Source organism: Pteropus medius, unplaced genomic scaffold (genome assembly GCF_902729225.1).
Source record: "Pteropus medius unplaced genomic scaffold, Ma_sr-lr_union100, whole genome shotgun sequence".
NCBI lineage: Eukaryota > Metazoa > Chordata > Mammalia > Chiroptera > Pteropodidae > Pteropus > Pteropus medius.
In genome coordinates this window covers 3,757,726-3,775,674 of record NW_024342475.1, presented here as the reverse complement: position 1 = coordinate 3,775,674, position 17,949 = coordinate 3,757,726, and the positions used below count along the sequence as shown (strand labels likewise).

At 38.8% G+C, this 17,949-nt stretch overlaps 1 long non-coding RNA gene and 1 pseudogene across 2 annotated transcripts; one reads left to right on the top strand and one right to left on the bottom strand.

Moving 5' to 3' along the window:
- Positions 1-3,324: 3,324 nt before the first annotated feature.
- Positions 3,325-3,443, top strand: LOC120605397 (uncharacterized; annotated as a pseudogene).
- Positions 3,444-7,598: 4,155 nt separating this feature from the next.
- Positions 7,599-11,734, bottom strand: LOC120605211 (uncharacterized). 2 transcript variants are annotated; one of them, XR_005653548.1, is made up of 3 exons: positions 11,581-11,734; positions 8,966-9,169; positions 7,599-8,093 (listed from the first exon to the last, which is right to left on the bottom strand). It is a non-coding gene; the product is annotated as an uncharacterized LOC120605211 (long non-coding RNA). The 2 variants fall into 2 exon arrangements; XR_005653547.1 differs by having other exon boundaries at positions 9,077-9,169.
- Between the last annotated feature and the right edge of the window lie 6,215 nt (positions 11,735-17,949).

Below are 17,949 nucleotides of genomic sequence, written 5' to 3'. Positions count from 1 at the left end.
CAATTTTATGTATTTTATTTATTTATTTATTTTGAGAGGAAATTGGAGTCTTTTTACTTTTTTATTTTTTAAATTTATTTTTACCTACAGTTTACATATAATACTATATTAGTTTCAGGTGTACAACATAGTGATTAGACACTTATGTACCTTACGAATTGCTCATCCATTAAGTCTGGTACCCATCTGACACCATACATAGTTATCACAATATTATTGACTATATAATTGAACTCAACTTTATGTCTTTTAAAGTTGAGCTCCTGTCATTATTGCTCTACCAGATGGCATCACATGTATAAGACCCAGGAATGAAAAGAAAACTTACATGTCAGAAGTAAGGATGCTCTCAGGACAGGCACAGTGAAGTCTTTGCTTTGTTCTTTCTCACCCGTTCCCCACTTCCAAACTATGTCCTCCTCCTTCCTTTATAAAAATAGCAAATGACCTTCATATAGGCCATCAATGCTCATAACGATCTTTCACATCTCTTTGACCAACACTATGATGCCCTCAGGTTATTGTCATACTCACTTTTACACATGGGAAAATTGAAACTCAAATGGTAAGATCATGGGTCTGAGGCATTGGTTAATTTGTCCAAGGTCACAGAGTTAGCAAAAGACAATTTAGTATCTTGGTTAAGAGCATTGTCTCCAGAGATGGCTAGAACTGGGTGCAAATCATAACTTCTATAGTTTCTTCATGTGACATTCTGCCTAGTCTCTCTTCCTCCATTTCCATAGTAGTAAATATAGATAATCAATTAATCTGATTTAGTAATATTGTGAAGTTAAATGGGATAATGAATGTAAAAGGCTCAAGTTCAATGTCTAAAACATAGTAAGCACTCAGTCGATGTTAATATAAAAGATAAATAAAACACTGGATTTAAATCTAGGACTTTTGATTCCAGATCCAGTATCCCTCTTCATTAAATCATGTTCTCAATCTAAAGATAACCAAGAAAGACCTGTGAGCCACGTGGAAAAGACCTGAAGGTGAGTGGTAAGATCTGACTCCAAGAAGCTGCTTCTACTGAACCCAGGCTAAGCCCTGCCCGCATCCACAGACTGAGCTTTTGTTCTTGTGACTCTTCATGTTGACAATGGCTAGAATAACACATTCCCACAGAGAAGCTGCCTTCTTTATCTGGGATGTCTCCTGAAGATTGGCACTACAGAAGAAAACTGGGCAATTAGCACATGGGAAAACGGACACTGGGTTATAGAAAGTGTAGACAACAGGGTCTTGCCATCTGCACACCACACCACAGTAGTCCAGAAAGAAAGGTCTGAAAAAGGTTTCAAAACACTTTGAACCTCCAGAGGAGAATCGAGTAGAATAGACCAGACCAATCCATATGAGCCTATAGTAAGTAATCCAGAAGAAAGATTTATTGACATTGTAAGCTGAAATGAGATGCCAGGTCAACCTCTTCCATCAATTGCTAGTGGCTAACTGGAGTACTTACTACGTTGTAATAAATTCTGTTTTTGGTATGTGTGCATGCGTGTGTGTGTGTGTGTGTGTGTGTGTGTGTTATCCAGCGCAATCAGTGTAACTATGACAAGTCCTAGCAGCGGCATTAACAAAGTCTAAAGTTGCATTTGAGTTGAGTGGAAAAGCTTTCACCCATCAGTAATATCTGCTATGAGCTTGGAATAGAAGAAAATGTCAGAATTTATACAATTCTTGGCCTGGAGATGAAGTTTTCCTCCATCATTCTGCTTATTAAGTCATCTTCAGTAACTGTAGAGAGAACCATGATCTTCCTCCCCTCAGCTCTCCCTCCCACTAAATAACAGAACACAGTAAAGTGAAAGTCAAGTATCAACAAGACAAGATTATATTTTTGGATGGCAGAATATTACTGCAGCTTTTCTAATAATTCAAGACCTGAGCTGTGCAAAATGATTCTCACTGGGAATCAAACATTTGCTTCAGGAGGTTCTAAAGGTGAGGGCAAAACAATTTGTATTTGTTTAAACCATAATGTCATCCATAATTAATGGGATAACTCTGGCTCAGTAGAGCTTGAAACTACTGTGTATATTTGAAGCTGGATTTCTAGTTCCTGAGAAGAAGAATACATTTACCCTTAAGCTTTTATTTTATTTCTTCATGGAAAAGGTGATTTCTAGTGACTGAACATTTAGTTTCTTTTGAGTATGTTTTTGACTAGTACTCTTTGCTCTTAAGTGGTAAGAGCAAAGCCAACTGCTGAGACGTGTTTTTAAATAGTGACCCTGAAACTTGGGGGTGCTAACTTGGGTAACCACGAGTTCCTTTAATGCCTTTTCTCCCTAATGTAATTTGAACTCTTGACACATTTTTTAAAAACACTTTTTAAAAATTCAATTAAAAGTCTTTTGTTTCTATCTTGAAATACATTCAAAAAGTAAAAGCTTTCATTTCATAAAGCAGTGTCCAGAAAAAAATTATGACCCATTGCAATGTTGTTGAAATATACTCTTGAATAAATACACCTAAATTCATGGAAATACAAGACAGAATGACCACTGTATTCCCCTTAGATGATCATATTCCAGCAGAAGGCTCATTTAACCTACATACAAGGAATGATGCCAGGAAACACAGGAGTGGCAATTTTCTCATTCATTTAATCAGTCGGACTTTCAAAAACTTTTCAATTTTTGGCCTACATTCTGTACATTGGGTTTCATACTTTGGTCTGATTCATATGCAGGAACTTACCTATAGAAGCACAGAAATGATTCCAACACAAGAAGACTCTAGGGAGCGACTTAAAAGCAATATAGGTTCAAGTATCATTGATAGTGGTTTAGAAGAAGGTTACGAATTCTGAGAGATTCTATAGAGGAGGTTGGGGCTTGTGTTGTGGTTGAAAGTGTTGTAGAATTTTGACAGAAATAGATGAAAAAAGAAAAGGTAATTCAAGTAGGCAAAATAGTTGGAGAAAAAATACAAATAGAAGTAGGCAAAATAGTTGGAGAAAAAATAGTTGGAGAAAAAATATGAATAGTTGGAGAAAAAATACAAAAAGGTAATTCAAGTAGGCAAAATAGTTGGAGAAAAAATACGAAAAAAGCCTAAGATAATCAGCAGAGATATTTATTTATCCTGCACTGTGTAAAAATTACATAGTCACATAGATAAGGTGATAATGGAATTTGAGACTAGGTTGCAGAGGCTCTCGGATAGCTGGAAAAGGAGGCTGAAATTTATCGCTGACATTATAATTCTTTTGAACTTATTTGTTTGTCTGTTTGGTTTTTGAGTTGGAGAATGTCATAATAGTAATTATCAGACACCAAAAAAGGACAATTAACTCAGCGAAGGATCTACAGCCTTGCTACCCTGAATAAGCCCAATCCTGTCTGATCTTGGAAGCTAAGCAGGGTTGGGCCTGGTTAGTACTTGGATGGGAGACCACCTAGGAAGACCAGGTACTGTAGGCATAAAAAATAAATTAAAAAATAAGGAAGTAAGCTAACAAGGTCTTTGCAATCTGTGAGGTTAACCAAGGGTTGCCGCACCTAAAAATAAATAAATAAATAATAAATAAATAGGTCGATGAAGGAAAAAGTCCCCCCAAAACCCAAAAGATATAACCAACCAACCACATCAACATTTGCCCACACTTGTGCAAGGACTGTTGGCTACATTCAGCCAGAGAAAGACCCAAAAGACTAGTTAGGAGCTGAAAGGGCAAAGAGAATTCAGACTCAAGTGACAGCAGTGAAATGATCAAGGACAGGGTAAGAATAACAGTGTGAAGAGAAAATTCGAAGGGCAAGGAGATGACAGGCAGCAAGAAGAAGGATGAGTAGGCTATGTCCTTCTTTCTCTTTGCCAAAACATGAAATGTTGCCATCATATTGCTATATCGGATCTAATGTCCTCTGCTCTGTGAGACCTTTCTCCAGCCCCTCTCATCAGAGAGGAAAATGGTGCCTGACTTGCCCATTTGGTCTTTCATGCCTTAACTCAGGCTGTTTATTGATGATTACTCTTCCCATACTTTTTTGTTCCTTTCAATATTCTTCTCAAGCTATAGTTTTCAGGATCATTAAAACACACACACACACAAAATTTTCTCTACTGATCTATGCTATTTACCTTCATTTTGGGGTAAATCCCTTAAATTATCTCTGCTTCTGTTTCTTCATATTTGAAGTGACGGGTTTGGGCTGATGCCTTTCAGATATTCAATGACTGTCTCTCTTCATCCACAAAGTATTTTTTGATTTGTCCAGTAGCCTGTGCTGTGTTCCCTAATTTCTCCTCTGTGTTATTTCAGCAATTGCATTAACATCCCCCAAGGCAGAAACGATGGCTCGCACTTCTTTAAGTGCCCAGGGCATTGAAAAAAACTACTTTACTTCGCAGGTTTTTGATAACAACAAATTGTTGAATTAATGCAAGAGAAAAATACTAATGGAAAATTCCATATCTCTCTAATAATATACAAACTCTGGTGAAGAACAGGATCTCCAACTGGAGAGTAAATAGTAGAAATTCAATAGATGGCTATTGACAATCAGATGGTAACATAACTCTTTAAAAATTGATAAGTTACAATATTTCGATATTCGCAAATATACAATTCTTCTCAATTGGGCAGCATTTATGTAACTAACAATGTTCCTGAGGCATCAATATTAAGAAGCTAGGAAAAGATCTGCTCTCTTTTTCCTTACAGAAAGAAAAATACTTTTAGTTTCACCCTCAAGCTTCTTCCTGAATAAGAACTTAAGAACATTTTGAGCAAAGGCCAAGCCTTGACCACATCAGTCATTTTCCCATATTAACCTTTTTTAATCACTAGGCAGCCTCATTGTAAAAGGGGGCAGTGAACATTATAAGATGCAAATCAGCAAATTCAGAGCCATGGAGAATGTTTTGCTGACAGTCACGCTTTTTGATAGGTCAAAAGGAAACCAGGCCTGCAATGCAGGTATGGCCAGCTGTGTTTCCCACCGGACTGGCTGAATCATCATAACAAAACCTGTGTTTATAGAACTCTTTACCTGGGGGAACACCCAAAGGTCTCTGTCACTCTCTTTTAAACTTGGTATCCTCTGGAAACTAAGAAACCAATATTCCCATTTTGCAAATTTGGAAAATGAGGTAGAGAAGGATAAGTTCAATTCCTCTAGAAACTGCTAATGAGTTGTATTGATGTCCAAGTCTTTTGGTTTCCAAAATGTGTGCTAGTCATTAGGGAGTCTGCCCGTGTCTGGAACTTTAGTTTGGCTCTTCACTGAAAATCTCTAAGAGTAACAGTGCTTTCCACCTATCCAAGGACCACTTGTCAAGTCTCAGTTCTTAGTTCTTTGGTTTCTCTCCTAAACGTGATATTGTGGAGCTCCAGAAACTCCTCCCAAGGCCTTCATACTCCACCACCATTGGGAATAGTTTTTCTCAGTCGTTTATCACTGTATCTCTTACTACAGCTACGTATGTGGAAGTTCTCTGTTTCGAATTTAAACATTTACCTTTTCTTCATTTATTCCCTATCTTTAGTGTTCATTCTAATACTAATGATTGATTTATTTTCTCTACTATATGCCAGGCACTATTCTAGGTTCTTGAGTAAATACTACTGAAAAAACAGACTTAGCTCCCTGCCCTCATAGAGTTGATATTCTATCCAAAGGAAGATAACAATAAATACTAAGCATAATAGATAATGAAATAATAAAGAATGTTAGAAAATACTAAGTAATACCATGGAGGAAAATGTAGGGACCAGAAGTAATGACAGCAAGGCATAATTTTAAATAGGGTATGTCTGGATAAGTCTCATTGAGGAGGTAAGACTTGAAGGATATTTGAGGCAAGAGTAACTAAGCAGAGGAGCCAGGCAGTGCACAGCCCCTAAGGCAAGCAATTCCTGGTGTGTTTGCAGAACAAGAAGGAAGCCAGTGTAGATGGAGCAGAGTGAGCAAAAATAGTGTTGTTGAAAATGAGGTCTTGTGGTTATAGTGAGAACTCTAGGTCTTATTCGGACTAAAATGGCAAGCCTCTGCAGGTTTTGAGCAACTGAAGGGCTTAATCTGTCTTTAAAGAGGTCAGTCTAGCTACAGATTAAGAATAAGAGCAGAGTAGACTAAGGCCAAGCAGTTAGGAGGCCACCACAGTAATCCAGGAAAGAGTTTATGAGGGCTTGGAGCAGCGAGCAGCAGTGGAGGGGTGAAAAGTGGTTGGATAAAATGATCCGAGAGCAGAACCAAAAGTAATATCTGTGGTTTTGTGCCCCGGCCAATAGAAAACATGTTGCCCCTCCATTTCAAGGTGGGGAAAGCTGCAGGGAGTAGCTTACTAGGAACAGATCAGAAGTCAGTTTGGAGTATGTTGACTGTGAGCTGCTACTAGATAGGCAAGCGGAGACGCTGAGAAGTCAGCTGGGTGAGCAAGACTGGGACTTGGGAAAAAGGTCTAAGCCAGAGTTATACATGTAAGAGTCTTATGCATATTGATGGTATTTAATGTCTTGACCTGGGTAAGAATTATCAAAATGAATGGTGACCTAGAGGAGAAGGGGTCTGTTCTTGGATACTCAAACACTAATAAGTCTAGGAGAAGAGAAATGGCTACCCAAGAAAACTGAAAAGGAACAGCCAGTGACAGGAGGAGAGGTGAGAAGATATGGTATCCTGGAATTACCAGATAGAGGAAGGAAGCAAATATGTTAAATACTATTGATGGGTCAAATGACCTGAAGACAGAGAAATGGAGAGGTCACTGGGGGCTTGACAAGAACAGCTTCGTGTGAAAGTAGACATGAAAGTAGAATTTATGTGTTTGAGAAGGGATGAGAGAAGAGTTTGAACCCAGACGGTAGAGACAACTCTTCTGAAGGGTTTTGCCTTGAAGAAAAGTAAGTAAATGGGGTGACAGCTGGAGAGAAAATAAAGTCAGGAGAGGGTCTGTTTATGTGTTTTGCTTTGCTTTGTTTTCTTTTTAAATGGCAGATATAACAGTATCTTTATATGGTGATGGGACTGATGCAGAGGAAAGGAGGAGATCGATAATGAAAATGGTAGAAAACTGCTGGAGAGATAGTGTCCCTGAGTAAAAGGGAGAGATGGGATTGAATACGAAAGGGGAAGGATTGTCTCAGAAAGGAGCAAAGCAGCGGGCGGTCGCCCATGGAAGCAAGCAGGAAGGAGGATAGGGTGAGACTGGAGGCCAACACCAATGTCTGAGTGCTTAAGAATGTCTTCAATTCAATGTCAAAAGTCACAACATATTAAAATTACATCAACAATCAAACTCATCCTTTATTATTTTTCTAGCTTTCTCCCTCACCAGTGCGTTTGCCATGTCTTGTCGTTATAAAGGTGTTTACTATTATCTACAACAGACTCATCATTGGCAAGCAGTCTTCAAACTGGGAGAGTATGTATCCTGGTTACCTGAGGTTTTTAAGTAGTATGTGAAGAGAAATTATTATAATGGAATAGTTTTTCAGATTCTTAGTTTGCATAGATACTCTTTCCTTTAGCTTGAAATGGTACTCCCCCTCAATTCATAACCCCAATTCACATTTGTCTGTCTCATCACCTTCTTTAACAAAAAGAGTCATACATACTCATCCTGGGGTCAGGGATGAGACTCTGGGCACCAAACAAAATGACAATGTGGCAATCAGAGTCCTTTGACAACAAGCAAAGAAATATTAGGAAAGCTATACTAAGGGTCAGAACCCTATTTCATCTAGGTAACAAACACATTTACAGCAAAGTCCAGTGCCTTGTACCTACCTACCAAGCACTTAAGGATGGAACTCAGAATTGACGTGGTTTTCACAGGGGGCATGTTTAACTGAAGTAGAAAAACCAAGTCAGACTTTTTTTTGTCAGAATGTGATGGGAATAGTCTTTAATTCCACAGTTTTTACAAAACTATGTTTATACCACAATACACATTATAATGAAAAGTTCATCCATGCAACTGTTAAACTTGTAGTAAAATCCTATTTTCAACTTAAATGTATGAGGAAGACATGGGAGCAGATATGTTTGAAGATCACTACTTTAGCTGATCCTCTCATCAGAGTGCTGTCATATTTGTCCTTTCATGCAAAATACTCATTGGACTGCCTGAAAGAAAACACCATAGAGTGGAGACTTCACCAAATGTAGAGAAAAGGTTATATCACTGCTTCTGGGCCTACTTGATAATAAAAGTTTGGATATGTGGTGGAATTTGGCCCGTGAGTTTCTTTCATGCTGCCATATCACTGGTGGTAACATCCCTGGGGAGGAAACCCATAGCCCTTCCTGCTTCCAGTCACTGAAAGCTACAGAGCCTGACAAGTGTGAACAGCCAAAGTGGCTTCAATTAGTTCACATGGGTCCCGTGGCCACAAGCACATCAGACCTCTATTCAGAAGTGATTGGGTTCCGTTTACTGCTGTGTCCTCATTGTCATCCAATTCATATTTATCAAATGAGTATTTTCCATTATGTTTTCTCTAACACAAAAGGCACCAGGCGTCAGCTGAATTCCTAGTACTGTAAAACGTTCAGTTTTCTCCTGTACTACTGCCGTGCAAATGATACTTCCCGTCCTCAAATGATAATACTAAAAAATATTCTTATAATAAGGCATTTCTCACATGGGGGTAATGGCTTAAATGAAAGTAAAATGAACCCCTCAGCATTTTGTACCTAATATAGAGAAAAAAGACACGATTGAGAGAATTGAAAGAATTTTGTATAAAATCTGTTTTTATGCCCAATTGTTATAATGATGAATTTACAAAAGGATGAATTCATCAAGAAACACCTCGAGAAACCACATATAAAGCATAATGAGAATTTGAGCTTTTCAATTTTCGCAGAATCCTTTGTGGAAGGAAATATCAAGGGATCATTCTGCAGTGTAAAAAGCCATAAATAAAAGTAGCAGAAGTAAGGATAGCAGGATAATAGGACTATTAAGGAGAGGACACCCCCCACTGTTCGCTCACATTGTAAGCAATGAGATAAAACATCCACTACTGGGTCTGGTGTCCGCTAGGCTCAGAGCACAAGTTTACAGGATGGCTACTGATCCCTGTCCAGAATATAGCGACAATTACCCTGAGATCATTCTATTTGTTTTTCCTTTTGTGAAGTGACAGCCAAGAACTACGTGAAACATTCACCAGCATCATTGTAATTTCTTGAAAAACCTAAAGGGAACAAGAAAAAACAAATATGAAACACTTCAGAAGGAAGGAAGTGTAATATGTGGAGTTATTCATCATTACTTAAAAACACACAGAGACTATATTGGGTGAAGTATTTGCCTCTACTTTTAAAACATACTTAGTCTGATGGAACAAAGTTAACGTTCTCATCTTCACGCAGCTCAAGAGCTGTTCAAGTTGTGGTGAATCTTGAGAAAAATACCTCACGAAGCACTTCTGCTATCTCTGTAACTTAGAACACTCTAGTTAGCAAATATTTGCTTAACAAATCATGGTATCTGGTTCTGTAAGAGAGGCAACAACATGTTCATTTTGGTTTCTAGCCTCATGGAGTTTACAATCAAGTAGGGGAGACAAGTAATGCTAGAATAAGGTCATAAAGTGGCTTCCCTTTGCTTTTAAAATAAAACCCACATTTTCCGTGGCCCTTTAGGACATGTACCCACAGCCCTTGCCCACTTTGCTTCAACACATGCTGATCCCATCTCTCTGGAATATGCTATCTCCCTCCTTTTGCTTGGATTAATTCAAACCGCCCTTCAATCTCAGTTTAATGGTCACTTTCTCAAAGAGGACTAGTCTGATACTAAAAATTGAATTGAACCCTCGTGCTAATCTTCCTCCATGCACCCTATTCACAACATGTTTGTTTTTGTATCTATTTAAATGTATGATCTGTGCCTCGTCTATTTAATTGTAAGCTCTAGCAGAGAGGATGAGAATCTGTTATGTACATACTTACACCTTAGCTATCATTATTCCCGGCCCATACCAGACACCCAATGAGTAGGATTTGATTCACAAACAAGCGTATTTTAAAATATGAATTTAAACAATCCATATAGTAAAATTACCTGCACAGTATTATAATTATATGCAAGGTAAAGGTTATCATTTCTGATGTGTACAGATGTTGAAACGGAGGCCAAGAGAGCTCTAATGATTACTGGAAAATCATTTAATCAATAATGAGATTCTGGAAAAGTACCTTTTCAATAGCTCCCTAAAGATGTAAATATCTTGACATAAAATATCTGGGTGCATACGTCAGGGAGGAGAGGATGCTTGTGAGGAGTGGGTGGGCAAGAGTTAAATTAAATAGGATTGACTCTGTTTTTAGGTGCTTTTTATCTTGTAGATAAGATATGGAGTTTACAGAACATGCTCATCTACTAACTGGGTGGATTTCCAAGCAGTCTTGGATGTCCTCTTTTCTGTAAAATGAAAATGTCAACAGTGACCACAGTGGTAGAATATTGGAGGATAGTAATGAAGATCAGTTTCCTTAATTCCACACACTTTGATCTGAAGTTAGGACAATCCCTATGCCTGGAATCTTCACAATGGACCAAAATCCCCTCCCATATGGTGTGGCTATAGTAATACTCTGGATTTTTATATGATAGCACTCAATGCGCCTAAGCTCTAAATCCATCAACAGCTTGCCTTATCTGGAACTAAGGCAAGGAGATACAACTTCAAATACAAGCATGTCCCCTTCCAGGTGTGATTTCTCCTATGATGGAGACTTTTAATTTTAACATTTTTAATTCTAGCTTTACCTTCGAAAGTGGTTAAAGACAAGAAAACCATTCATGCGACAGCTAATACATTTGTCATAGATTCTAAAAAACAGACATGAAATGGAAAAGGAGTGACTTTTGGTAAAGTTCTGTTTTTTGCCTCCTTCTATAAAAACTACATTTTTCCCCCTATAAAACAGGAAGAAGTATTTTATGGGAAATTCTCAGGCTACCTGGTCACTGCCATAACTTCATAACACCAAAACCAAAGGATTTATTGAAAAACCAGATAAGAAATTGAACATTTAAGATTGCTTTAGGCTCACCCATCGAAATGTCATTCTTGCAGTTTTTTGAAATGAAATTCATCATTCAAATTTTAATTAAAATTCTGCTTCCAGCTCAAGATCTTCCCTAATGATACCAGCTCAGGGTTCTTGCTCTCTTCAACTCATCTGTAAGCCTAATTTGTATTATTAAGTGACCAGTTTTATTTAGTAGAGCCTGCTCCTATCTAGAGTCTAAGCTCCCTGAGAGCAAAATAATGTATTTAGAGAAACCTGGTTCTCATGTTCATCTCCTTTACCCACTTCCTCTTTGACCATAGTTGATTTGAGACAGGGCTCTTCCTCTGCCCAAAGGAGGAGGAAACTATTGCTCAAAGTTCTCTCTCTTTTTCTCTCTATCACTATCCATCACACACACGCACACACCTATGTGTACATAGCCCTCCCCCCTCACACACACCCTTCTGAGCCACCCTACCACATGCCACAGTTGGACAAAACTCTATCTTAGGCTTGACTCTATGAGTGGGCAGCACCACTTCACCTTAATAGCAGCACACAGCTATAGTCAGCCACTCCTTACTTTCTCTTTTCCATGAAGTCAAGTTGGTAGGCAACTGGATCACTTGGTGTTTATGGATGAGAAGATCTGCAGTAAGCAGACCAAGCCCAGCCTCTTAGCGACAGCTTACTGTGGTACCCTACATGGTGGACGGCTGCACAAAGTCTGGTTTCAGGGAAGAAATAGTAGGAAGCAAAAAAGCCTCACTTAGGTCTCCTAGCTTTGCTTAATCATTAACCCAAATTGATGAATTTAACATTCACCAGAAATCAGGGAGAATCATAGGCATGCCCAGCTGGTTGTAAAATAGGGTTTTGTTTCACTTTTTAGCTATAGGCTTTTGTGAGTGTGGCAACCTCAGCAGGGATCCTCTAAATGAAGAAGAGCAAAGAAGGATTCTGCCTCCAGAGCCCACCCAAAATTGCTGGAAACTTCTACTTAGTAAATACGGTTAAAGTGAAGATCAATTTGAAAATTACAAATGTCAGAAAACAGCTCTTTCACAAGTAATGTGTTTAGAGGCATTTATTTGTACCTGAAGATTTCTCACCCATCAAGTCTTAAAAGCGCGTTCTGGTGCATTCTGGTGTTGGTTCTGGTGCATTCTGGTGTTCCTCTTGCTTGGGGAGAGGCAGCACCTCTGTTAAACACCGATTTTTCGAGGTCAAATGTCACTAAGCGATCTTCTCTGTGAGTGTAAGCAAGGACAGGTGCTCACCTGTTCGAGGGCCAGGACATTTCTGCAACTGTCTGTATCATACACATTGTATTACGTTCTGACTTATGTAACGCACCACATGTTTTAGCTGATGGATCTCTCTCTCTCTCTCTCTCTCTCTCTCTCTCTCTCTCTCTCTCTCTCTCTCTCTCTCTCTCTCTCTGTTTTGGCTGTGAGTCCTCTGATGGTGAGAGTCATGACTAGTTCATTTCTATAATCCCTATATCTGTCCCAACATTGGAAATATGGGAAGTAATTGAATGAACCAATGATGGGCACCAAGGCTGTCCTTTCTCACAAATGAACCAACTAAATGAGATAGTTCAATTTTAAAATAACTGGTATAGCATGGAACATAAGCTATTGTTATCATTATTTTTATTTTGTATAACTTCTATTATTTTTCTCCCACAACACAGATGATGTTTATAATAAACAGATTCCTAATTGGGACTTACAAACATTTTTTATAGACTTTTTTCTCCTTGGTCTTTTTTGAAGCACTTGATATATTATACTGCAATTGAGAATGTATGTATTTGTCTCCCTAGATGTGAATTTCAAAGCAGAGGAGCTTTGACTAGTTTCTGTATCTGTGGCCCTAGAAAGCACTAGATTAGACTAGAGACAAATATTGATAGAATAAAGGTAAAAAATGAAATTCTCCACTCTTACCACTGTATTACGTAAGCGTGCAATCTCGGACAACTTTTGTTATTGAAGATTTCTTCTCTTCCTCCCACTTTCTCTTTCTGCTGCTACCCCATATAAAGCAAAGCACAAAATATAAAAAGATTGATAAGTACCAATGATGATAGCACTCTCTTTCAGATCTGGAAGTGAGCCTGAGCAAAAAGAGCCTTTGTTTCAAGAAAGCTCTCAGAAGTTAGAAAAGTTTGGCTCTGAACGATGATGGCATCTAACTTTTCCAATTTGAAGATACAGCTGTGCACACCATCACTGAACTGTGTGCTGTGATGCTGATACATTTATATCTATAGCCAAAATTTTGCGGAAAAACTGTTTTCAGATTCTCACTGAGCAGGCTGTAATTTTATTTTTTATTTTTGACAGATTCTTTCATTTATATTTCCTTCCTTATGTAGCCTTATGTAGAAATCCAATAGAAGTCCTTTTAATGGAGAAAAAAATGTTATAGACATAGTTCGCTTTAGATTTTCTTGCATTATTTTCCCTTTCTTCTCCTAACAGAAGAACTTTTCTTATGGGAGTACTTTTCATGTGGTAGAATCACAGCTGACGTCACTCCCTAGCCTGATTCAGCCACAATGCAGGCTGTACAACCAAAGTAACCCATAGCCCTTCCACAGGGCCAAATGTGGGCAACTCACGATCTACCCTAACAAAGCTATCAGAAAAGATGGTCCAATTTTGCCAGCATTACTAAGCTAGTAGTGAGTTAAAAATTATGAATGGTTCTACTGTCTTCCAATAATCTATCTCTCCATCCTAGACTCCATGATGCTAATTCAGAGAACTCTTATCTCCTGCCTAATTACTGCAAGTTTTCAATTTACCTTTTAACTGATTTCCCTGCTTTCTTACTGGGACCTCTCCAGTCTGTTTTCTACAGAGATGTCAGAGCCCAACTTTTAAAATGCAACTATAATTATTGTACTGCTTTCGTAAAAAATCTTTCGGTAACTCAGGGTAAAGTAATGACTCTTTAAAAATGTTTGCAAAAGCCTTCACTATCTTGTCCACACCCCATCTCCTGCTTGTTCACTCCTCTTCACCTTTCGCTCTTGTTCCAGCCACACTAAGCTGCCTGCAGATCCTAGGAGACTGTGTTCTTTTCTGTCTCTTTGTAAGTGACGGGAAATTTCTCTTCCCTTCCTCTTTCTCATTGCCATTAAGGGGCTCTGTATGCCCCTTATTATAATACTTCCATCTCACTGCAGTCTAAGTGACCATTTTCTTATCGTTGAGGCAGGATTGCACAGCACACACAGCATTAACAACCCCAAGACTAAACACAGGTGACCTGTAGGTGCTCATTTGTGATGCCAAATAGATGGGCTGAATGAGGACCTACAGCATGAGGAATAAAGAAAGAATCCTTAGGAGCATTCATAATTATTGTTCTGATGGGACAAGAAGACTAAGCTAAATGAGAGATGATTATCCCAGAGACATACCAGAAAAAAAGGCCTATCTGGGGTTATGGAGGCAGAGGGAGGAGATTGCTCAGCATAGGGGAAGTGTTTCACACAGTATAGATGACCCTCGCTCACCCACTCCGTGTCAGGAGAAGGTCCTTTGGATCTGGGTCCGTTAGAAGTTTCAGGGCAGCAGTGGGGGTGGAAGTTGGACAGCAGTGGGTGTGGGGAGTGAAACCAAGGGCCAGAAAGAAGACAGAAGACAGAAAGGAAAAAAGGGAAAAACTGCAATGGAAGATTTTAGGAATACTAATTATTTTCATAGTTTTATCAAGCAGTGGGGCTAGATGTCGAATTACGCACAGTTAAGGATTGGGAGGTGGTCCTGAAATGGAGGAGCGCTTTTGCATGCAGGGGGCCTTGAAAGAAGGTTATGGGAAACAGGGACAACAGGACAGAGCTGACCACTGTTGGAGGGAGGCATGATCTTAGCTGGATGGGAAAAGATGGGTGAAGAGGGTGCCAGTAAGAAAGACAAAAATCAGTGGAGGAGAACAGAGAATAGCAAATAACCTGGTATGTTTACCTCGGCAAATTTGGAGCAGGGGTCATCTGTTCAGAGTTATTGGGGTTTAGGTGCAGAGCTCGAGGAATGGGAAACATTTGGTATGGTCTCTGTGTCACTGGTGATGGGAACCAGTTCTTGATTCGTTAGTATGTGAAGCAAATTCACATCTAGATAAGACAATCTCCAACAGGTACCTTAAGGATTCTCAAAAATTTTAAAAAATAAACTAGTTTATAAAAACAAGAATGTATGTGTATGTAGTAAAACAAGGGCTTTTTATAAAAAAAAAATCACTTTGATCTTTCCACCCTTAACCCTCAAAATGGAAAAAGTTTTTATTTGATTGAAAGGCTTGATTGATGATCTTCAGGTGAAATGATACTTTGAAAACCTTTATGCAAATTTAAAACTAGTTAGCCACAAACATTTGCAATGAACGATTTCTGATAATTCTAATCTCTATAATGAGAGAATTTTCTTTCTCCAAAATATGTGAGTTGTACCTCAGGAGAAATAAAATACACAACCTACTAAAAAAATCATCAGACAAATTTCTAAAAACCTACTTCAAGCGAACATGTAAATTAAGTTAGATCAGATTGTAAGAGTTACCATAAAAACTGCTTTCTGGGGTTATTTTAAATATCTACCTCCATGAGCACAAAATGAAATTAAGATGGTAGTCTCAGATATACATTTCTGGACATTTGACCTACTATTTTAAAAGATCTTTGTAAGTTTGTTTTGCATGCATAGAGTTTTAAAGCATTGACTATTATTGCTTTTGACTTCAAATCATTTTTACAAGTTCTATAAATAGAAGATATTGATGTTTTTGAAAAGAATTTTTCACTGTCTTGCATTTTCTCCAGTGAAAGCTAAATACAGGAGTGTATGTTTCTGTCTGTAACTACAACTGCCTTTCACCTTGGGAGCCAATTCTCATTCTTTCAAAACAATAAGCACAAAAGGAATGCATCCAGCTTATTGAAATAGAATCTCTTGAAAGTTGCTTCCCATTTATTTTAGAGCTATCCTATCTTCTCTCTCTCTCTCTCTCTCTGTCTCGCTCTTTTTTTCCTCTCTCTCTTTCTCATCAATGCAATGTTCACCACCTGTATCCCGTGCTATCTTTGTAATAACGCACACAGGGCTCTTAGAGTTTCTAAAAGATGCTTAAAAGCAGTGCAGGCTCCCATCTCCCCAAAGAGCACAGAGTGTCTCTAGTCCATGATAACTGGAGCCTCTCTTAGCCCAGGGGTGCAGGACCCAGGGGCACAGGAATCAGTCACTTCTGGAACAGGGCCCTCACTTGCCACACTGTTTTGCTCCTAAGCTTCAGGAAGACTTATAAATATGCAGTTACAAATGTACCCTTGCAGTGGGGCAGACATAAACCGCCATCAACTGCCACTACGCAAAAAGTAAATTTCACTCTTTTCTCCTTTTCCAATTAAAACAATACAACCTTTTCTGAATCCCAAATTCTTTCTCCCTTTTTCCCAATTAGATTTTATAACCTCAGAACTTTCTTCCAGTGAAAATGTTTTTTAGTCTCAATTCTGTCAATGTTTCCCAAATCTCAGTTTGTTCACCTACATTCTTTTTATACCTCTATCCACATTTTAAAACAATATGCAACAGAAAGTTCTCCAACATTATTACGTGCACGTACCATTAAAAATATCTGCTCCCTGGGAAGTGTTGCTAAGGAGTTTCTGTGAGGTATAATAGTAGATGAAAAGAATTATGTCTTTCCTCAACTACAGATAAATAGAACTGCAAGATGATATTGCAGATAACATTTATGAGAAAAAAAAAAAAGTGGAGGAAGAAATTAGCCACCATCCTTTCTCTGTCCCCTCCCAGATGCCTGCCCCTCCCCCAACCTACCATCTGTGCTAACTCCTGCACTAGATTTCTCTCTTAACAAAGTTCCACCAATTGATTCTGCTTGAATTCACCATCCTGGCTCCCTTCCCTCTCCTTTTGCCCCCAGAAAGCACAGCTCTTAATGGTAATCCCTTTGTCTGCTGAGTTCTGGTCTGAAAGGGCAGGTCCTCCCCTTCATGAGGGAGGTTTCCAATGTCATGGGGTTTCAAATGGTTACAAATTCAAAGAAAAATGAAGGGTCTTTTCCTTCTAACTTTCCAGTTTCTGGAACCAACATAAGAAAGAATTCAACTTATATTGCATTTAGCCCAAGAAAATAAGAATGCTCTCCCCCACTGAACATTGGAGCTCATTAGAAACACTGTACTTCATCACACAATCGGTATTTTATTAAAAAATTAATGCCTGTGAAATGAGTTTTTGATACAAAGCTGCATGACTGTGACTTTTTTCCTTCGGTTTTAAAAACATTAATCTCTTCAATAATTCATCTTTTATTCCTTTAACCTTACTAAATATTAAACAGGTTAAAGTTAAATATTCGAAAACTAAATGCAGCTCGAATCTCTCCGAGAGGGTATAGGGGTGAAACGTTCCAGTGCTGCTGGTGCCTGTTAGCGTTTTGGAAGATGTGGTAAGCGAACACTGCTGGCAGTTGTGGGTCAGGTATTTTCTTTGCTCGGATCTTGCTCATTGGGCCAGTGAGCCTTTCACGTGTACATCCTCATCTATGAGTTGCTGACGACATCACAGAAGATTATTTGCGACTGACAGCAAAAATGGGAATTCCAAAACAGGAAAGGGGTTATACATTTTATCTATAACCAGGCCCACGCACCTCAAAGAGAAAGGGAGAGTTGGCAGTCCTTGACTGTGGTCAGCATGGCGGCCTGGCGGGGTTGCAGAACTCCCAGGCTCCTGTTCATTCTCTCCAGGCCTTCCATCACTGCCACATTCCCTCCCTAATCTGGTTAATGGAGACAACGGGCAGGCTCCCTTTCTTGCTGAATAATCTACATAATTTCATCTGAGTTATCTGAGCTAAGAGATGTAAATTTCTCTCTTATTTGGCCCTCTGATAACACACACCT